The sequence below is a fragment of the Myodes glareolus genome, chromosome X (assembly GCF_982192425.1).
Source record: "Myodes glareolus chromosome X, mMyoGla1.1, whole genome shotgun sequence".
Classification (NCBI taxonomy): Eukaryota; Metazoa; Chordata; class Mammalia; order Rodentia; family Cricetidae; genus Myodes; species Myodes glareolus.
This window is the reverse complement of record NC_142053.1, coordinates 98,800,293-98,824,746: the sequence shown is the minus strand read 5'-3', so window position 1 is coordinate 98,824,746 and position 24,454 is coordinate 98,800,293. Positions and strand designations below refer to the sequence as shown.

General features: G+C 33.8%; 1 protein-coding gene and 1 pseudogene across 8 annotated transcripts in view; both read left to right on the top strand.

Annotated features, from left to right (window-relative positions):
• Window positions 1-24,454, top strand: part of Dmd (dystrophin) — a 2,257,783-nt gene that overhangs the window by 1,446,679 nt on the left and 786,650 nt on the right. The window lies entirely within an intron of this gene.
• Window positions 11,563-13,762, top strand: LOC125410296 (heat shock protein HSP 90-alpha pseudogene; annotated as a pseudogene).

The window sequence follows — 24,454 nt, the reverse complement described above, 5'->3', positions numbered from 1 at the left end:
TACTAATTACATATACTGATATGTTGATATGCCAATGGTTTTAAATCTGTATAAAAGTTTCCCTCCTGATGTGGGCTCAACGTGGTAAAAATAAGATAGTAAGAAATGAGTAGATTAATGATACTGGCATGAAATATTGTAAAATAGATTTTATTAAGACCTTATATTGATAATTAAATTTTTGGAAAATTGTTTTCATATCAATTTTTATTCTTATTTTTATAAATAATTTTTATAAATGATAGTGTTTGAACAAACCATATTCCTATTTTTCTGATACATGTTAACCTGAGTGACAAAATTCTTATCTATTTTGACTTCTAAAAGGAAGTCATAATTTATAAATAATTACTGAAGCACTATATCTGTTTACAAAAAAGGTTAGAAATTTTATATTCATCTAATTTTATACAACTACTGTGTATTGACTTTGTTGTAAAATATTATTCAAATTGTAGATTAATAACACAGCTATGGATGTGGTGAGAATTTATTAGAAAGTCTTCTCTTGTTTACCTGTTTTGACCTACATTACATACCGTACTTTTGTCCTTTAAAAAGTCAAGATCAGCTTTCATAAAGTTTTAAAACTTGACTATTATAGCTGTCTATTTCATATCACATGTTTCCAAAATAAATGTTTTCGTGTTCATCTATCCAGTCAGATCAGTTTTGTGTCAGGATTTCTTGAATTTTTTATATCAGTTAAGTTTTTTGAAATGTAAATATTTTTCAAACTGTGAATGACAGATTATTCCAGTTCATTCACTGTTATTTCAAAATACACATTAGCAAATGTACAAATGAAGTAATACTTCAAGAATGATATGATAACATGGAATTTAAAGGGACTGTAATCATGAAACTATTGTTAATCAATAGCCCATTTCAGCACAATACCAATGGAAGTACAGAGGAACCAAATTAGTTATACCACAGAAACAAAAGAAGATGTCTCTGCCATATAAAAATGGTATATTTTATTTGTAATGACCTATAAATCAGAAATACTGAACAGTCCTTAGTCCAGGGTGCATATGAAGGAAGTAATTTTAAACATAATTAAACATAATTATTTGAATCCTTACTAATAAAAAAAAATTAAGACCTTCTTCTTGGATAACACAACGTGTCTGAAACAATTGTAGTTGAATTCCTGATGGATTTTGCAGTATTGGCTTAGTGTTAGGAATCATGAATTTAACTGAATTGTCAAGGGGAAATATGGAATATTATTTGCTCAGGATCAAAATCTTTTCCGTGCAGTCATTTTGACATTAAAGTGCATCCTCATAAAAATCACTTTCTTCTGAAAATTCCAGGAGAGGTACATGTCACTGAAATGTGAAAACCCATGCTTCAGGGAGTAGATTGCTGGCAGCATCATAAAGAGTACTGTATTTAGGGTAATAATATCTTCTGATACAAGATTGACCAAGAGGGAAGCAAGGTCACAGGAAATGGAAATTAAATTCACAACCATAAATTGAGCAATCCATTGACTTTAGCACTCAAATTTGTATTTTGGAAGTACATTTCATCTTTGTTTTAGATATGTGATATGACACCCCTTACTTCACACAATTACTATATTACCCTGTACTAAGGAATAATTTTTCTTAATTTAAAAGATGCTCAGTGAATATATTACTTGAATTTGTCCTTTTCACAATATCTTTTCCTTCTTTGCTTCCTTCAATCCTTCCTTCGCTTCTTCTTATTTTATTGTGTATTTGTGCATAATGTGAGTATGTGTGCACCTTTTATTTCCTGGGAAGATCAAAGGACAATTCTGTGACATATGTTCTCTCCTTCTATCTTTACTTGAATTCCTGGGATCAAACAATAGTTTTCAGGCTTACATAGTAGACTTTGTAACTGTTACACAATTTCACAGACCATTTCCAACATTTTTATTTAAAAATACTGCAAATAGAAAACTTGAAAAATAGAATATTAAATGCCTGAATTCCCTCTATTCTCTTCTTACTTTCTCTGAATCAACACTTGTTTTGCAATACATGCATCTTCTTGATTTTCCTCCTCCACTCAGCTTCTTTGTCATATGTAATGAAGGATATAAAATAAATCGATACACATTTTCTTTGTATTCAAAGAAGTTTAAATGCCATTATTATTCAGCATGTCTCAATTAGAATAGAGGCATGCCATAGCGGGCTATGTGTTTATAACTCCTAAGAAAAAATTAAAAATTAAAATTGCATATTACTTAACATAAAGTCACTATTGGAATGTCTAAATTAGGTTAAAATGTCCTGAAATTTTATAATAATATTTCATTTAGTTCATGCATTTCATTATTTTATTAAATTCTTCCATTTAAGTCAAAAGAACCTTCCACTTCACTTCTCTACACTGAACTGACATTTCAAAAATTACACATCACTGACTTAAAGTTCTGGATCTGTCTGTTTATCCCCTCATGGTGAAATTTAATTTGCACAATAGTCTCTAACTTTCTTGTAAACTGTAAGTTTGGTCTAGGAAAGACTTTAAAAGTCACAAGTTGAATTTTGTTTTCTTTCTTTGCGAATATAAGCCTCATAAGATACTGAATACTATATACTACAACATTTTTCAGGATGCATAATATGAAATTGTTTCATCACTTGATTAAGATGATGACTATCAGAAATTCTTTCAAGTTGCTTTTCATATTAATAGTAAGTCCGATATTACCATTAGAAAACATTGTTGATTCCCTCCTTTGCCAGGTATTATATTAAGACTTATAAAATAACAGGTTTCCTAATTTTGACCAGACACTATGTTTACAAGTCATTTTATTCTGCTTTTATAAATACTTACCTTTTCTGCCTTGGATGATGCCATTGCATACTCAAAGATTCTGTTATCATTTTATTGAATGTGCTAATGAATTATACCTATTTTTCTTGATTGGTGAAAGCTACTTCAGGCCCCATGATTCATAATCCCATGATCTTTGGAGTTATCCTGGCTCTTGTTTAGAATTAACTATCTCCCATGAACTTCTTATTTTCTTTAGAGGAAAACATTTGCAGAAATTGGCAGAGGAATATTAGAAATATTCCTCTTTAAGGAATATTGATGTTTTTTGGCAAACAGTCTCAGGATAAATAATGTTTAAATCATACTTTTGTAATGATCTCTTTCATAGTACACAGAATTTGAAAGTTAGACTTTGCATATTAAATAGTCCTTAAAGTGTAAGCATGGCTGTTTGATCAGTAGTTATTATTTATTTAAACGTCTCTTCAGGAATAATTTACCTGTTTATGATCTATGCTACATTTCCCAAGAAAATTGACAATACAAACAAGATAATGGGACCCATTCTTAAGTACACTTAAATAAATTGTTTTTTAAAGACCTTAGTTCACTGCTTCCATTCAAATTGATACTGTTAATTAGCAATGAGCTGTATCTAATTCATTAAAGTCAGCCTAGTAATATTTCTTCTTGAAAATATCCATCAGCAATTCATATTTTTCTGTGTACATCTTGTAACATGACTGCTTTCTCTTAATAGTTTCTAATTAGTTCTTAATGCAGACACTTATAACTAAAACAGCATTCTGCTTTCAGCTTAGAACAATCAGATTTCCAACTATCTCATTTCTTAAAAACAACAGGCAAAACTTGTAACATGATTTCAATTCTCTTTACCATGTTTACTGTACTTTAAATGTTTATAGCTAATTTATATAAAATAGTACTAAAAGTCTTCTCACACATTCACATTCTATACACAGGATTGCTTCCATCTAACCTTTAGTCTGATTACCTTATATTTGAACTTCTCCTGTTTCTCACCCCTAGTTTTGACATAGATTTTTACATCATCTAGTTCAGAGTTTACGAGCTGAATGCCCAGAGTCTGAATGAAGCTAAAATGAATACATTTCTTCCAGGAGCCTTATTTTGAAAGATTTAACATTTAAATATTGAGATCATCCATATTGTTTTAAAAGTAAGAATTCCTGTTTGTTTGTTTTTTAAATTAAATCCAGCTACTAGGCACGATTTCTTGTGTTCTCTCTTGACATGATCCATTTGACTAATTGATGTTTCAGATCATCTAGTCAAAGTGTTATTTCTCTTCTATTCCAGGAATTACCTGTAAGTTGCAAAAAATTCAGAATCTAACAAACTGCAGTACTTTCATGGGCTTTCTAGGAAATGCATATATGTGTATAGAAATGATTGAAAATGACTGTTTTTGGTAAACAAGCATCATCTTCATTTTGTCATATCTGTACCTCTTCACTCATATTCAGTAATAGTTTTCCCATAGACAGTTATTTACATTAGCTAAAGCTCATATAGTCCCCTGTGTAGTACAAGTTCTAGTAGGTCTTAATAATAAAAGCCCTGAATCAGGTATTGGAGAAAATTCTGAGAGATTAAGAAGACAAAGGAGACAAAACACAATCACTTTACCTACTCCATTTCCCAGCCAAAAAAGAGACTGTGTTCCTGTTTCCTCTTGCTTTATCACCTCTCCTCTCTGCCCAGTCATATCACTTCCTGTCTGTCTGTACAGACCTCCAGACCTCTGTGGTTAGCTAGTGGCTAGCCCTGCCCTCTGGTCTTCAAGCAGATACCTTTGTAAAAAAGTTATCACCATATTTTCCCTTTTTGTCTAAAGCTTAAAAAAGAAAATTGTAATTAATATAAGAAAAATTATGTGTAACAGGTACAATAGCTATATATACTGGCAATGAATACATCAACAATTTTTAGTCTATTTGGACTTGACAAATTCAGAGAAAATACCCCATATCTATCTATTTTATCTTGGTGAGTCCAAAATTGTACGTAATTCATTTTCTAGCTTGCATTACCAAAACTATCTTTTTATGTCTCTCAATTTTATATACTTTACATTCTTTTTGAGTTTGGTAAAAAAGAAAAACTCTGACTATTTAGTCTTTGATTCCATCAGTGACTCAAAGAGAAAATAATATTAACTGAGTAAACAAGAAGTACAAACAAGTGACTTTCAAAAAAATGTGAGAAACGACAGAAACAGCTGGCTACCTGGTCAATCACCCAAGGTTTTTCTGCAATATTGGATCATCCATCTTCAGTCTATAGACCTAGCATATCTAACAGACTTTTCTGTTATGAATCAGAATATTTTTAAGAGCTGTTCTACCTTATCTTGGAAAAGTTTGGCAGTCACTTTCTTTTGTGTCTTGCTTGACCAATTTGTATAATATAAATACTGCCAGAAGTCAGGGCAAGAACATTTTCTTACCAAGTAACTAACCTTTGCCACAAAAATAGCAAAGTCTACTTGGAATTTCTTCAATGTCTATCATCTTCTCTGAACTATATTGGTTCAGCCAAGAGTAGAAACTGTCATAAAAAAGAAAACAATGCCATGTTCTGTAGATTGCTGAAATGTTTGAAGATGACCTGAATCTCTAAAATGTATCTCTGTTTGACCTTGAAAACATACCAAATATGACCATAAAGAAAACTTTGGGTTGTCAAGTCCTGGGAGAGGTAGTTGTATCATTTGTTGTCCAGTCTCTGCATAATTTGAAAGTGGAGGGCTTGTCTCAAGTCCTGGATAGTGTAGTATGTAAGGTGGAATCATCTCAGCTAGCTACCTAGAAATTGTCCGAAGCATTTTCTAGTCCAAAGCCAATCTTCAGTTGGTGTTTTTCTGCTTAATGGTGTTATCACTGTCCTGGTGGAGTTGTCATTGTGGGGTCCTATTCTCCTTTTGGAAACCTGAAATTTCATTGTAAGGCATGATCTTGGTTCACTGCAGAAAACTTAAACATTTTAAATGTTATGTGCAGTATATATCAAGAGGTTAAAGAATCGATATTTGCTATGTATATATAGAGTATAAAAAGTTCATTCCTAGATACCTGATAGAGACTTAAAACTGAAATCATGTACAGGAAGCTAAATGAAGTCTTTTAAATGCTGTATGATCATTAATATAATAATAAAAACTTTAAAATATATTTGAATATTATAAAATTTTAGATAATATTTATGTCTCAAGAAATAGAGCAAAAGATTATGAAATTCATGGCAAAAATAGTTCTTTAATTTGGTTTCTCTATTGTCCCTTATCAGGTTGCTATTCTGACATGAGACAGAAATTTTGGATTTTACTTTAACAAGCATGATTGAGCTTAGAGAAGTAGAGAGCCACACTCCATCTTCAAAGTCAGCTTTAATTTTTAACTTGACTGGTACTGCAAAAGACCATTTTCATTATAACTGTAGAGAATAGCAGAAACAAACATTTGGGAAGATTTGTGAAGTTTTATTCTATATGATATACTAATACATTGTTTTCTGGATGATTATCTTTTTTTATTCAGATATCTCATTTGTCCAGTGGTCTTAAAGCCATATCACATGTAAAAATACATTCAGTCCAACTTGAAAAGGCCCCATAGTCTATAATAGTCTCAAACTTGTTCAAGGTTGAATGTCTCTTCTGAGACTCATGGAAATCTGTTAACTGTAATTTTCCTGTATAATCAAAATTGAGATCTTATTCTTTCAAGATATAATGACACATGATATACATTACCATTCCAAAATGTAGGGAAGAGAGCATAGTGAGGAAATACTGGTCCAAAACAAGACCAAAACCAAATGGGCAAACTCCAAATTCTGCATCTCCATGTCTAATGTCAAAATGATCTTAAGATCTCCAAAATAGTTCATCTTTGTTGACTGTTCCCCATTTATTTCTCTTGGGCTGGTTTCACTCCCTGTTAGCAGTTCTCTTGGCCAGGTATCCCAAGACTCAAGCATCTCTAACATCTTGGGGTCAAGATAATCCAAGATAACCCAGGTTCAAATAAACAGTTTTTTGTAATGGTCTCTTTATGCCTCCATTCAGGGACACCTCCTTAGTTGTGGAGGCAAATTCCATAGCCCCTTTCTTCAATGTTTAACTTGAAAACCTTAGTTGAAGCTGCCAAGTTCAGTTGTTTGCTGGTACTAGAACATGACTTTCTTACTCAATTACATCTTCACCAAGTTTCCGTCTTTATCTTTCTCTTCCTGAGATTGGCTGTCCTGAAATTTACTTAGTAGATAAGGCTGGTTTCAAACCAAGAGATCTGTTAGCCTTTGCCTTCCAAGTTCTGGAATTATAGGTGTGCACCATAATTTTTGGTTCTATTCACAATTTGGACATTTAGCTGGGTGGGATCTTGCCCTGATGTCATCATTACCTCTATTCAATTTGTTGATCTACTTATCCCCTTGAATGCATGATTTAGCCCTATTCCTTTCCCTCGTTCCCCTTGTCATAATCTGTACACTTTGTATTTGCTGACCTTGCTCCATTTCATTAAAAATATTCATTAGAATATTTGGTGGTAATCAATAACCACACAGCAGAGTTTATACTATGTTGTTTTGAGATTTCCTCTGCCAGTGGAATTAGTCCACAACTCTTCACTTTAGCCCCCCAAAATTTTTCAGACAAGGGCAAAAAGCCACCACATTCTTCACCAAAATATCATATGACTATTCCCTAGGTAACATACTAAAGCTCTTCCCCTCTAAAACCTCTTGAGCCAGCCCCCCACAGTTAATCAAATTGTACTCAGCACCACTGTCTTCCACATTCCTACTAGTATATATATATATATATATATATATATATATATATATATATATATACCTTTAAGCAACACTTAAAACATTCCACTGCTTTCCTAACCAAAAGTATTAAAGTCCTATTTCCTCCAAATGAACACAAGGTCATACTTATCAAAGGACTCCCCCAGTCCCTGATACCAACTTCTGTGTTATTTAGGGGTTTTATTGCTGTAAACAGACACCATAGTTACAGCAACTCATACAAAGGAAAACATTTCATTGATGTGGCAGCATACAGGTCAGATGTTCTGTGCATTTTCACCATGATGTGGAGCATGGCAGCATGCAGGGAGACCTGAACACTTTGGATGAAATAACTGGTAACACTAAATGTTTTATTTCATACTCATCTAGCATATAGCCAGGTGTGTTTTTAGAGTAAATCCATACAATGAAGAGCTATTTTGGGGGGTGATCAGTTACAACTTAGAGTTATTATTCCTAGGTGCCCTTGGAGAAGCCGCTCTCTTCCCATCTGCTCTCTGATGTCTCCGGAAAGCTCTCAAGGCCATTCATAATTCTTCACCAGAAGCTGAAAAATTAGCCTCAGAGATAATCTTTTTATGACATGTTTCATTTTAGTTTTACAAGTTAGTAGTTTAGAACAAACAGACAAGTAAAACCAAGCAGGTTATTGTACTATCTGATGCTGAAAATGTCTCTTAAATAACTTCTATTATATTTACCCTTCAAATCATGCTAAGGTCTTCATTCTTCATTTAGAAACACTGGCAATATGATTTTGAACTAAATGCAAGAATAGAATAGATATTTTTTTAAAAAAAACACTATCATTTCCAGTACTATGTGCATTGGTTCTTTCCCATTAAATAAAAATACTTGCAAAGTATTATAATGTCTCCCAGATGGTTTGCTTCAACTATTGTTATTTTCTATTTTTGATAGTTAATTAATGTTATATAAATATTATATATTTATTAAATATTATATATAAATCGTATCCTGATGGGATAAGATTTCATACAGATAGCATTCTGGTTTCCATAAGAAATGATTCAATTTCTTTGGAAGACTTGTCAAAATGGCTGTTTTTACATGTATACAAATTAATTGTTTAGGATTTGGAATAAGAATAGATAACAGAGAAATCTGAAATTATCTTACATCTCTTCCTTTCTATTGTCTAAATATGAAGCTAATTTAAAAAAATCTTAGCTGAAAATCACAGATGAATAAATATAGAAGGGTATATAGCAAGACAAGATGTATAAAATTCAGGCAATTTACCTTTAATCTAGAAAAAGTGCTGATCATAACCAAGTTATACTTGAGTGAAATACCATTTCCATGTTCTAAGAAATAAGAAAAAAGTTTAATATGTTCAAATGACTTTTTCAAAATGCATTTCTGCCATACTGACTGCACAGTCAACATCACTAATTTTGATAAGAAATTTTTAGTATTGAATGTAAATTAAGACATTACCTCTTAGCCGGGCAGTGGTGGCGCATACCTTTAGTCCTAGCACTCTAATGGCAGAAGAAGGCAGATCTCTGAATTTGAAGACAACCTGCCTGATCTACCAGGGCTAGTTCTTGGACAGGCTCCAAAGCTGCAGAGAAATCCTGTCTCAAAAAAACCTAAATAAATAAATAAAAAGAATACTTTTCTAAATCTGTGGTATATGATGAAGGTAGTCCTAATAAGAAAAATAATATTAAATGTATATTTCAAAAATCAGAGGTACCTCAAATACATAACTTAATGATGCACCTTATACTCTTGTAAAAATTAGAATAAATCAACTTAAAAGATGGTGAAGAGCGAAATAGATAGTTCATTTGTTAAGAGCACTTGTTACTCTTTCAGAGGTCCCAGGATTGGTTCCCAGTAGTTAGCAACCTTATCTGCCGCTCTAGCCACAGAGGAACAACAGCTCTCTTCTGGCCTCTACAGGCACTGAGTGTATGTAATGAACAATTATATAAAGAGGGAAAACACCCTTACACATGAAATAAAATAAAATCACTCTTTAAAATATGGTAGTAAATGTGTTAAACCAGTTATGATCAGGGCAGAACAGTGTGAGCTATGGGTTACTGCTTTTGGCATAGTTAATCGATAAGGTAAAATAGATCCCCAAATATCACAGGCTACTGCCATTGCTCTTGGTTAACTTAAAGGAATTGAAAGAAAGATTCTGTTGCAGAATATTTCATTTAATTATGTCAAGAAACACAGAGAAATCCAGCTAGTAATGAACTAGAAGCTTCGTCTGTAATATTTGTGCTGGAAGGTACTGTGCACACTACCAGGGGAGTCTTATCAACTCTGCGATAAAACTGTGAGCACTGCACTGCAATCCCGAGGGGCCGGGAAGGATACTACCACATGCAATGATGATATGAACGCTGCAGCATTAGCAACTTTCTGACCAGATTTGAGGCCTGCTCCACAAGATGAAACTCTTGTCTGTCCTCATTATCCGGCCATAATCCTGTGACTAGAAGGTCAGAGGCACTCTGCAGAAGGTACCGCTGTGATTTGATAAGTAGACATATGATTAAACTGCCCTCAATCTTTATATGCATAGATTATAGATAACATCTCTCAACACTTCTGCGAGAAGCTTCCTTTTACAGTATATCAAGTTCCTTCCTTGTACAGTATCCAGATTAACACAGAGACCCACAAAGCGGCAAATGCATTGACTAAGACTGTGGAGTACCCAGTTATCCCTTAGCTGATCATTCAACTGTCACATTTTCTCAGCAGAGTCATGTATTACCATTGTGGATTGTGAACAGAAGCGTCCTTAATAAAGGCTGGGAACAGCACTCTTTCTTTTGCTTTGTAATTAAAAATAGATTCTTTGCTCACACAATACACCCTCACCCCAGTTTCCCCTCTTTCCACTCCCTTCAGCTTAATTCCCCTGTCCCCACAACACTCCCCCCTCCTTGTTTTTCTCTTTAGAAAAGAACAGGTCTTCACAAGATATAATAGGACATAGTGAAATCTCTCATATCGAGGCTGGACAAACCAATCCTCAAATGAGGGAAGCAGTCTCAAGAGCAGACAAAAAGAATCAGAGGTACACCTCCTCTAACTGTTAAGACTCTCACAAGAACTTCAAGCTAACAGCCATGACATATACGTAGATCTAGATCCATGCAATCCCCATGCTTGCCACTTCAGTCTCTTTGAGGCCACATGAGCCCTGCTTAGTTGATTCCGTGGGCCATGTGCTCTTGCTATCCTCCATCTCCCTGACTCCTACAGTCTTTCCTCCCCCTCTTCTGCAGGGTTTTACAGTCTCTGAGGAGAGGGACATGATGGAGACCTTCAGTTTAGACACTTTCTCTACAAAATGTCTGCCTGCGAGTCGCAGAATGTGTTATAATCTGATGCCAGAGGAAGCCTCTTTGTTGACAAGAGGCACCAATATATGAGTATAGCAGAATATCATTAGGAATTAATTCATAGATTTTTTTGAAAGTCCCCAAGCACTGATAATTCCTGTTCTACCAAAAATCTACTGTAAGTGATGGAATAATTCTCTTCCCAATGAAGAACTTAGAAGTTACAGAGAGAACTTTTTCATTTAGATTTTGTTTTTGTTTATTCTCTCTCTCTCTCTCTCTCTCTCTCTCTCTCTCTCTCTCTCTCTCTGTGTGTGTGTGTGTGCGCACGCGCGTGTGTGCACACACATGCATGCAGATACCGGTAGAGGTCAGAAGAGGTTGTTAGATTCCCTGAAGCTGAAGTTAGAGGTGGTAGCATCTGACATGATTACTGGGATTCAGAGAACTAAACTCTGGTCCTCTGCATGAACAGCACGTCCTCTTAACTGTTAAGTCATCTCTCAAGTCTCTTAATACATTTTAGTGAGTTGCTTCAGTGTCATGGTGCGGCTAGTCATGTTTTGTGCATGGTCACTCAACAAAAATGCCTGAGGAAATCCAGACCCAGGACCAATGAATGGAGGAGGAAGAGGTTGAGACTTTTGCCTTTCAGGCAGAAATTGCCCAGTTGATGTCCTTGATCATCAACACATTCTATTCAAACAAAGAGATCTTTCTGAGGAAGCTCATTTCAAATTCGTCGTGTGCTCTGAACAAGATCAGATATGAGAGTCTGACAGACCTTAGTAAACTAGACTCTGGGAAGAAGCTACACATTAATCTTATTCCCAACAAACAAGATCGAACCCTTACCATTGTGGATACTGGAATTGAAATGACCAAGCTGACTTGATCATTAACCTTGGTACTATTGCCAAATCTGACACCAAAGTCTTAATGGAGGCTTTGCAGACTGGTGCAGATATTTCTATGATTGGCCAGTTTGGTGTTGTTTTTTACCCTGGATATTTAGTCGCTGAGAAATTAACTGTGATCATAAAATATAATGATGATGAGCAATATGCCTGGGAATCCTCAGCAGGGGGATTGCTCACAGTGAGGACTGACACAGTTGAGCCAATGGGGCGTGGAACAAAGGTCATCTTACGCCTGAAAGAAGACCAAACCAAGTACTTGAAGGAAAAAGAGAATAAAAGAGATTGTGAAGAACTATTCTCAATTTATTGGCTATTCCACTACTCTCTTCATGCACAAGGAATGTGATAAGGAAGTCAGTGATGTTGAAGCTGGAGAAAAAGAAGATAAAGAGGAAGAGAAAGATAAAGAAGAAAAAGGAGTCTGATGACAAACCTGAAATAGATGATGTTGATTCTGATATAGAAGAAGAAAAGAAGGATGGTGGCAAGAAAAAGAGAAAGGAAAAGTACATCGGTCAGAAGAGCTCAACAAAACAAAGCCTATTTGGACCAGGAATCCTGATGACATTATTAATGAAGAATATGGAGAGTTCAACAAGAGCTTAAACAATGATTGGGAAGAACATTTGGCAGTAAAACATTTCTCTGTTGAAGGGCAATTGGAGTGTCAGGCCCTCCTTTTTTGTCCCAAAACGTGCTCCTTTTGATCTGTTTGAAAACAGAAAGGAAAAACACACGACAACAACAACATCAAGTTGAATATACGCAGAGTTTTCATCATGGATAAACTGTGAGGATTTAATCCCTGAGTATCTGAATTTCATTAGAGGACTGGTAGATTCTGAGGATTTTCCTCGAAATATCTCCCATAAAATGTTGCAGCAAAGCAAAATTTTGAAAGTTATCAGAAAGTGTTCGGTTGAGAATGCTTAAAACTATTCACTGAACTGGCAGAAGATAAAGAGAACTACAAAAAGGTTCATGATGAGTTCTCAAAAAATATAAAGCTTGAAATTCATGAAGACTCTCAAAATCAGAAGAAGCTTTCAGAACCGTTGCAATAATACACATCTGCTTCTGGAGATGAGATGGTTTATCTCAAAGACTATTGCACTAGAATGAAGGAAAACCAGAAGCGCATCTACTTTACTACAGGTGAGACCAAGAACCAAGGTGCTAATTAGGCCTTCGGGGAACTTCTCCAAAAGCATGGCTTAGAAGTAACCTATATGATTGCGCCCACTGATGAATATTGTGTGCATCAACTGATGGAGTTTGAAGGCAAGACCTTGGTGTCAGTTACCAAAGAAGGATTGGAGCTTCCAGAAGATGAAGAGAAGAAAAAAACTAGGAAGAAGAAAAGATAAAATTTGAAATCCTCTGCAAAATTATGAAAGGTATTTTGGAGAAAAAGGTTAAAAAGATGGTTGTATCAAACAATTGGTGACATCCCCATGCTGTGTTGTCACCAGTACATATGGGTGGACAGCAAACATTGAAAGAATCATGAAAGTTCAGGCCCTCAGAGACAACTCAACGATGGGTTACATGGCAGCAAAGAAGCACCTGGAGATAAACCCTGATCACTCCCTTAATGAAACCGTCTGGCAAGAGCAGAGGCTGACAAGAATGACAAATCTATGAAGGATCTGGTCATCTTGCCGTAAGAAACTGCACTCCTGTCTTCTGGCTTCAGTCTGGAAGATACCCCAGACACATGCTAAAAGGATCTACAGGATCATCAAGCTTGGTCTAGGTATTGATGAAGATAATCCTACTGTGGATGATACCAGTGCTGCTGTCACTGAAGAAATGTCACATCTGGAAGGAAATGATGACACATCACGAATGGAAGAAGTAGACTAAGTAAGCTTCATCAGAACTGTATGTTTGATGCTTACTTTCATTCCTTCTGATTATATATTTGCCAGTATTTTTGTTTATTTTTGTTGACATTAAAAACATCAGTGTGGCATGAAAACTAAGGGGAAGATAAAATTTCTTTCTGCTTGTATGATACTGTGCTGCTATAGGTTTGATTCAAGAGGTTGGCACAATGTTTGTTGTAAGATGTAATGTGACCTATTAACTTTATGGTCTGAAGTGTCTAGCTGTCAAGCTGGATTCCTTATTAGACCAAATAATTTCACTTGGAAGTGTTCTAAGATATAGCTTCATTTTAAAAGGAAAAAAATTAAGATGGCTTAAATTTCATCTTAAAATTCTTCATCCCCTATAGTTAATTCTGCATGTACTAGTATTAGAAGTAAGTTTGCAAGTTAAAAGAACAGAAATTCCCCATGTGGCTTGTTTTCCGAAGTACCGAGAACAAAATCCTAAGCTTCCCTAAGTCTTGTAACTCAGCAAAGCTTGTGAGTGGAACTACAGGGACCAATCACATTCTGCTTTAAAAAGTAAATACAGATGAGGAAAAAGAGGTTTTAGCAACATTAGAATCATTTTGCATGATTCCTTCATGAAAGTGACCACATTAAGGGTTTTACTATTATTTTCCCACTTACCAATAACTTATTCTTGGAGGTGTTTCTTACCCATTTCCTCACTTTGTAAAATATTAAGTAAAACATCAAAATATTCTTGTACCCATTTTATAAACTGTAATATTGTACCTCAAAAACAGATTAAGATTTTCAACTAGGATTAGCCACCTTAGCCACTGTTTAGAAGACTATATAACAATCTGCTACTCTGACCAGTCTGTGCTTTTCCATCGTAGCTGCATATGACCTTTTCTACTCATGTGAAAAAAGAAACTAATAAGCTAAGAAACTAATAAAACTAATAAAAATGGCACAGATAAATAAATTAATGAGTATTCACATATCATATTAGAACCTGCTTTAGGCTGTGGAAAAGCATCAAGTCTATGTCTTCTCTAGTTTGTCCTTCTAGAGTTTAAAGATATTAAATATGTCTGTGATGACATATTTATGATTTTTTCTAATGAAAAACGTAAACATGAAGAAGGAAACAAGACTTGAGATTACCAAGTAAAAAAAGAGTAAACACAGAGTTATAGTTTATTGGAAAAAATTGTGTACCAGAACGTATCAGTCCCTGAATATAAGTATGAGTTGTGGAGAGTTTCAGAAAGAATCCTGAAACAGTTAACAACTTGCCAACACTGTCTTTCAGGGTTAAAAAGATGAATTAAAATCAGAATTCTTTGTAATTTCTATAATGACTTTTATAACGAGATTAATTTTCTATTATTGTTGATGGTGTTATAACTCTGTGGGATATTTGAGATACAGAACCTGATTAGGATTACATGTAAGAGATAGATTCTAACTTTATAATTATTTTTTTAATGGTCAGAGTCCTTTAATGACAAAAACAGCCATTTCTCTTACTGATTTCGTTGGTGTGTTCATGTCAATCAGCCTTACACTAGACAAAAGAAACTAAAAGCAATTTGAATAAAAAATTGAGCAATTAAGTAAACCTGTCAACTAAATGCTGTGTAACAATCCCCCATGTTCCTACTTGTATTTATTACCTTTGAAAGTAAATAAGATGCTGCCGTGCCATTTATGTTGTGATTTTATCATTATTTCCTCTGGGTACTAAAAGCAGAACTTGAAAGTCCTACTATCTTTAGGATGATCGCTGAGGAAATGTTGCTTTATATCAATGAAACTGTGTCTACTTTTGAGAATATAGGCATAAAACAATTTTATTTCTGTATTTTTTATTTTTATTTACTTATTTATTTATTTATAAATATTTCCACTTCCTCCCCTCCTCACAATACCCTCCCATTCCACTCACTCCCTCTCCTCCTCCCTCTCCAGTCCTAAGAGCAGTCAGGGTTTCCTGCCCTGTGGGAAGTTCAAGTTTCTCCCCCCTCCCTCCAGGTCTAAGAAGGTGAGCATCCAAACAGACTAGGATCCCAAAAAGCCAGTACATGTAGACGAAACAAGACCCAGTGCCATTGTCAAATAAACTGAAAGAAAAAGGCCATATGATCATTTCATTGGATGCTGAAAAAACATTTGACAAAATTCAACACCCCATTTTGATAAAGGTGTTGGAGCGATTGGGGATACAAGAATTATACTTAAATATAATAAAAGCTATTTACAGCAAGCCAACAGCTAACATCAAATTGAATGGAGAGAAACTCAAAGCCATTCCACTAAAATCAGGAACACGACAAGGATGTCCACTCTCTCCATACCTCTTCAACATACTGCTTGAATTTCTAGCAATAGCAATAAGACAACATAAGGGGATCAAGGGTATTCGAATTGGAAAGGATGAAGTTAAACTTTCGTAATTTGCAGATGATATGATAGTGTACATAAGCGACCCCAAAAACTCTACCAAAGAACTCCTACAGCTGATAAACACCCTTATTAATGTGGCAGGATACAAGATCAACTCCAAAAAATCGATTGCCCTCCTATACACAAAGGATAAAGAAGCAGAGAGGGAAATCAGAGAAACATCACCTTTCACTATAGCCACAAATAGCATAAAATATCTTGGGGTAACTCTAACCAAGGAAGTGAAAGACCTATTTGACAAGAACTTTAAGTTTTTGAAGGAATAGAAGACCCGGATATTAACCCACAAACCTATGAACACCTGATTTTCTACAAGGGAGCTAAAGTTATACAAAGGAAGAAAGAAAGCATGTTTAACAAATGGTGCTGGCATAACTGGATGTCAACCTGTAGAAGAATGAAAGTAGATCCATATCTATTTCTGTATTTTTAACAAAGAAGATATAGTATTAGCTGTCTAGTAAAAAAAAAATCTCACAGAATTCATACTAAACAGTTGTTAAAACTTTAAGATAAACAGCCCATGGAACAGAAAAGAAAAGAGGAAACAAAACGTTGTTTCATTATGCTATTTTAAATGTAAACCTTTGAAGAGGAAATGGATAAAACAGTCAAAGAGATAGAGAATCTCTGAACCATTACTGAGAGAACAGACAGAAGAGAATACTTCTGAACTGACTAAGGTGTTACAATTAATAGAAGAGAATCAAATTATCTTGCTAGTAAATACTATTACATGAGGAAAGGTGGTTTTGTCTAAAGCAAAATCCTATAATATCAATGACAACAAATAAGAAATCACACAGATCTTTTGGAATTGAAAAGCATAATAATTTAAATAAATAATTTTATGAGTTTAAGGGCAGACTTGACAGATAAAAGAATCAGTAAACATGATAAATAGAAATTATCAAATCTTTAGAATAAAAGAATGTGGAAAATGAAGAAGGATGCAGAATCCTACAAAAAATATTCAGTGTGTTAACATGGGTGTTTTGATATTCCAGGAAGAAAGGAGAAAAAAGAAGGAGTTAAAAACACTTGTTTGAATAAATAAAGTTCATACACCTTGCCATTATGAGGGGGCTAAAAAAAAACCCACCTCAACAAACAAAAAGAGATCAGTAACAAGTGAGCTAATGTGAATGAAGGTATCTTTAAAATAGCCAGAGAAATAGTTCTAAATTGACAATTGATATTTAAACTTAAATAATTCTCATTGTTTGCAGTGTGAGTAAAATAATGAGGCATAAATATATTACAAATACAAATTTTATATCATAAATATTATATAACATTGCTGAAAGGTATAAAGAAAGTATAAATAAAGGGAGGCTGCTTTTGTTTCCTGGATGGAAAAATTCAACATAAAATCACAGAGTTTTGAAAAATTGTATTTAGATTCAATACAATTTTTATTATTATCTTAACAGAAATTTTATGAAATTAAAATTTATATAGAAATTCAAATGTACAAAGTAGCACAAATAAAATCTGAAAAAGATTATGATTGCATTGTACTACATTTTAAAGTCAAAGAGTGTGATGCCTCCAAGATCATTCATCTTAAGATTGCAATAGACATTCATGGTATTCTGTGCTTTCATTTACATTTTAGGATTTTAGAGTACTTCCATTAAAATGATATCAGGATGGAAACTGCATTAAATATGCATGTTTTTGGAGATAGTAAGGACATTTTAACAACTTCAGTTTTCAAATCCATGAATAAGAGATATTGTGTTTATTTGTGTCTCACTTAGTTTATCTTATTTAGTTTATCCCAATGTTTCATAAAGCAACATGTAAATCTTTTTGTTAAGCATATTCTTATATATTTATCCTTACTGATACCATTGCAAGTGGACTTTTTCTTAATTATCCTTTTAGATATTTTCTTGTTAGTATGCTAAAGTAGAAATTATTTTTTACAGTTTGGTGTTTAAAAGGCAAGTAAACCCCTTCTAAAAGGACTTGAATAAATATTTCTCTAGCAAAAGTACACAAATGACCAACCATGATGTAAAAAGGTGCTCATCATCATTAATTAACAGAGAAGTGTAAAGTCACCATATTATTTTCATCTTTCAACTGCTATGATAGCCATCATTTTTTAAAAAGAAAATTATTGGTAATGATCTGAGGAAATTACCATATTTGGAAACTTTTGTTAAGAATCTAAACTTATGATGATTCCTTTAAAATTAACAAGAAAACTGCAATAATGTGGGAGAATATCACTCCTGTATACATAGCCAAAGAAAATAGGATCAAGGTATTGATGGGCGATTAATATTCTCACATTCTGTGAAGCATCATTCACACTATCCAAGATATGAAATCAACATAAATGTACATTGACAAGTAAGTGGATAAAGAAAACATTCCGTGTTCACAGGATAGAATATTGCTTAGCATTAGAAAGAAAAAAAATACAGCCATGATTGAGAACATGTAAAACATTGTACAGCATAAAACATATTCATCACAGAAGTGCAAATACTGCTCATATAAAATTATATGAGGTAGGTGAGACGTGGAGTTTAGAGAGCAGTTTTCTGAAGATCATCAAGAAGATAACTAGAAGCCATTATCTGATGGGTCCAAAGTTTAGGTAATGTAAAGAGGAAGTTCTAGAGGTATGCTGTTTGAAACATTGCACTTTTAAATTTTAAAAGGAATCAGAAATGATTTTCAAAAACTTTAGATTTCATAGATAGGTTTATTAATTTAATTTTAGTGATTGTTGTAAAGAATTATGCCACTCTCTTAACTCATCAAGTTGTATACATTTCATGTGAAGATTTCTATCTTTATAAATTAAATTTTAATAAAACTGATAAAATAAATATGTCTATACAGTAACCCATTTTTAAACAAAACTGAGATTTTGTGTTTTTCAGAAACTTTTCTGACATCTGTTGCCTTTGGAGTCTGGTAATTTATCTTTCCTCCTTGTGAAGTAGCCTTATTTTTCTGTGTGATATTTGCATGATGCAAATGTGTGCCTACAGTATGCGTTAACACATGACCTTTTCCTTGAATAATGTTTCCATTATATATTACCTTTTAAGACATACATTGAGGAAATTATATATTTTTAATAAATCACCATCCTCCATCTTATATTCATGAGGAAAGTAATGATTGGCGGCTTCCAATGTGAGAGAGAATCTTTCCTCAACCTTCAGCAACCAACAGGGGGATTTTATTTTATATAATATGACAATATATTGCCTGCCGTATTGGACCAAGTACCAGGACACATGTGTTCATTTATGATTCTTTAGTTCTGGCATTTGTAATTCTTTTGTTTATAATAATCTTTGAAAATATCACTTGGTGTAATATTTAGGTAAGTGAAGTAGTGTATTTGTAGGTTAAAATCAGTTTTTAGGATATACTTGGAATACTTTTGAAGCTCTCCTGTATCATATGCTCAGTATTTAGTAAATGTGATTATTGATATGGATAATAAATACTGGAGTGAGGATCAAATCATAATATCTGGAGGAGATTGAGAATCACGTTTTGTATAAACACAACACACTTATGTAAGTAGTCTTAGCATATTGCTCCGGTGGTTGATGAATTTGTTTGTTTACAACATAGACATTAAAATGCCATGTCTCTACTTATAAAATTCCAGTGACTATTTGATACTACACAGACAGTATATTAATATTGAGAAATATATAGAACCCCTTTTTGTTTGATTTAATTTGCTTATTTATTTATTCAGTGCTTCTGCAAGCAGGCATGAGTGTGTGTGTTTGTGTGTGTGTGTGTGTGTCTATGTGTGTGTGTTTCAGGGCATTATGTGCCATGATGCGTGCGTTCAGGACAGAGGACAGTCTTCCCAGTATCTATCACCAAACAAGCTATGAATTTTAGGCTATCATGTCATTCTCTGTACTATTACACTTTCTAGAAAGTCTCACCCCCTAATTTATTTAATGAACTTGTTCCTTGGGATAAGGTTAGTATTTGTGCTCCTGAGAGGTAATTCTCCCTTTTCAATTCAAACTATCCTTAGTAGGTTGTTTCCTATTGCTGAAAGAGTAGATTTAAAATCCTTACTGTGTCCTCCTAGCACTTGACCACCCCTCTGATGTTCTCTCTGTTATCCAACTTGTTGACCACGTGTTATCCAGCACAAGTTACTTCCCCATTACTTTAGGCTACTTTCTGATTTCTCACTGTGTAGTTCCACCCAGTCTGGATCTCTTGATCACATCCTTCCCAAATATAGGACCACAGCTAGTTACTTAGTACTTTGAATAATTTCAGTTCGTTGGAATTTCTAAGCATTTTTCTACCTTGAAAAAAAAAGAACAACAACTCATGTTTAAAACTTTCTCATACACAGCATCTAACCAAGGTACATGTTTTCAGGGCTCAGTTTCAATTTCCCTGACTCAGAGAGACTCATTAAAATGACTCACTCTTCCTCAGCATCAGACCACTGAGTTGTCTCGTTAGGAAGAGATCACATTGCAAATAACTGCGATGCCATTTGTTCTGACACTGGATATTTTCACTCAGAAGCCCAGTAGGAAAATTCTAAATTTTGAAAATGACCATCATTAATTTTTATTCTGTATTTTTAATTAGCACAATTAATAATTTCCTTGCCTTTTTCTTAGGTCATATATAATGAGATCGCTAACACTTGCTAAACATTCTAAAATGACATGACATCCAAGACTAGAATACTTACTGAGACAATTGGTTCCCTAATGTAGAATATAATTACCACAGTTCTCTGTTATACTTTATAAATAAAATCCTCTTAAAATCATCTTATTTGATTCATACACTTACAGTTCACATTAAATACTTCTTGTGATTATCAATTTAGTGTTCACACAATCCATGATAATATACTATGCTCCATATAGGTATTATGTCTATGTTTCCTATTCCTTACTATCCAAGTAGCATCGTCTGATACTTAGTAGGAATGTAATAAATACCTCTTGATACCTAGCTATGCTTATCACATTTTTAAGAATCAAATTCAGGAACACTATCAGCACCTCTGAAAAACCAAGTAACACTTTGTAACTATCATTAGTAGCACAGACATTGTCTGATGCATTGACGATTTGAAAATGTTTATTAATACCTAATATTAAACTAGTAACAGGCTAATGTGAATCAGTGTTTAACAATCCCCAAGAAATTAGTTTATAACTTTTGAATGTGCCCTATTCAGCTCACTGTATGATAAAGACTCACAGTAGCTATTTAAACAGTTCCTAATCTCTAAAAGTTATCTTTCATGAAGTTCAGGTTACATTATTTACCTTGTCTCTTATGAACCTTTTGGCAAAATTCTGGACTCCAACTGAAATGTTTATTATGGAGTTCTTCATAATAACAGACTATTCTGTTTGAATTTCATACTGTTATTATTTCATTGCGTGAGCTCTTTTCTACCTTGGTGTTCTTGAAATGCAAAATGAGTTTTATAGGCTTTGATGATTTATGCCTGGTCAAAAGTATATGTTTTCTAAAAATAAATAAATAAAATGAAAAAATTCTTTCTTCTCTTACCTTACTTAGTATTTGAATTCTTAATAGTCATACCTTCAGCAATGATTGCTAAACTTCTGGGTCCAAGGCACTTTTATATGCTTAGGAATTGGTCAAAATTCCACATTTTTGGATTATGTAGATTAGCAATGACAAAAGGTGTATGTCAACATGAAAGCAAATGTCTTGGGAAGGCAATTATAACTTCATGGTGGAAAATATGTAATGACTGAAATGGCATTATTTCGGGATTTTGTAATTGTTTTGTTGAGCTTAAGAGAAGACAGCTGGTTCTTCTGTGTATTTCTGCGTTCATCCTGTTTCATTTCTCAAATCATGTATCCTCTAGAAACCTCATAAGAGAATGAGTGACTGAAAGACAAATAATAGCTTAATATTTTGAGTGACATAATTTTGACCTCACAGATTCCCTAGATGCTTCTCAAGAATCCTTTGGGGTTCCCTCATTCCCCTTCAGGAACTGCTATTTAAGGGAATGTTGCTATTCTTGTACTTCCTGAGGCTATGATCTTTTAAAAAATAGTAACCTGCAATTCTGAATAACCTATCTAGGATTGTGTTCATATTTCAAATAAATAAAATAGAAATACCTTTTGCCCTTGCTTTTCCTAGATGAAAGTGGTGAACAAAATGTCCACTCTTTCTACCCCTTCCCACCCCCCCCCCACTCTCACACTCTATATATCTATCGCTCACTCAGTATGCATTGCGTGTATTTGGATTTCCTTCTGTATATACTACATTTATACTATATATAGTATAGAATGATAGATGACTTTTGGTAGAATAAAACTTATGAGTACCTTAAATAATTAAAATATATATTTATGATAATAACACTCATCATGATACCAAAAGAAAAACCACTAAGTGGCAATTAAAGATGTAAAATTATAAAAGAAGTAATACAGTTAGTTTGGGGTTAAGAAGAAAAATTATAATAAAAGAACTTTGAGATTATTAAAAGGAGAAAAATTAAACAGATCCACGTGTTATTTTACTGAATATTTCTAATGTCTGATTGCATACTAAGCTAATATGGTTTCTCATATTGACGAACTTCAGTGAATTTAAGCAAGATCAATGTTTGTAATCATATACTGTCTATTTTCCTATTCACTTTACTAATGTTAAATCCTGGAAATATTTTTAATGGCATGTGTATTTTCTTCTGATTGTACAGAGAACTTACTTTTTAAAAGTGGAGAATTAGTTTTTTAATGTATGTGTATGTCTGGGTCTGAATGTGTGTATGTTCATGCGTATATGGGTACTTGTGGAGTTTTGTATAATTCTGATGCATAAGTTGTTTTATCTTATTATGTTATATTATTATTTTAAAAACATCTTAAAACATTGTTTCTGGGGAACAGAGCTTTGTCCCAAATGGTGACTCTGGAGGCTCTTGATGACTCTTTGAGTTTTGAGTGCATGTGTGACACTAACAGTTTGACTCTTTGGTTTCCATGGCCTTTTTTTCTGTTAGAAAGAGAAAGTTCAACACTATCACCTGAGACCTAGTTTGGGATGAGTGGATTGGGGCTGGGCTATGAGTCCAACCTGGAATCTGTGACTTGTCACTTTTGTTCATACTCCATGGGTCATGTAGTATAGTATAGTATAGTATAGTATAGTATAGTATAGTATAGTATAGTATTATATTATACTCCATTAAGTCATGTAAATAATTATAAAGGAAACTGGAAATGATAGCTGAACAAGTAAGAAGAGTTTAGAATTTCAAGAAAGAAGTAGATGGTCTGTACCATGTGGATTTTTCTCTAGTGCCTTTGACTCGGTGAGGCCTGCCCTGGTCAATGCTGAATTTTCCCACCCTCTGACACTCCTTTAACATTCCTTATCACTCATTGCTGCGTTCAGTGGCTTTTGTTCCAGGAGCGTTTATCACCATGTCATCATCTATATACTTTATTTCTTGCCCTTGTTTAATATCTCTACTCTCCAGCAATAGAATTCAAATTGTATACCACAGAGATCCATTTCTATATTACACTGGCCACTAGGTAACTGTGAGCAGTGTTTGCTGGATCGTAATATACATATACCTCATATGGGCCAGGTCATAGCTGGTTGCACACATGCTCACTGATGGACATCAAGACTTTAATTGTATTTCCCCAGACAAAAATGTCAAAATGGCTTGTCAGAAAAGAAATGAAGCTGTCAGATGGCACACAAAAATCCGAATTCACATGGCACACTCTTCCAGGTGTTACAAATACTTTCATGCATATAAACATACACACTTTGGCAAAATCGAGTTAGAACTAGAAAATTCATTATTAATATTCTTCCTTATTTATTTCATTATTAATATTCTTCCTTATTTATTTTATCCATTGCATATTATCTACCATAGTTTGGAAGCTGCTAATGAAGCATTAGGCAAACATTTATTATTTCAAACAGAACACAAATTCCATATAAGTGCCCTATGAGGTGTCTGTGATTTGTCCCAATATTAAATCAAAGAAGCTGAAAGCTTGTGGAAATTAAATAATTTTTTCAAATGCCCTCAAGTATTTGAAAAGGTTTTGATTTGTATTTTGACTTTCAGGAATTTTACAGCCAATTGTTTGCTTCATCTATTTCCAAATATTCTTAAAATACAGTAACCATTTAATCATGAGGAATAAATACCTGCCCTGAAGGCTCCTCATATGTTATC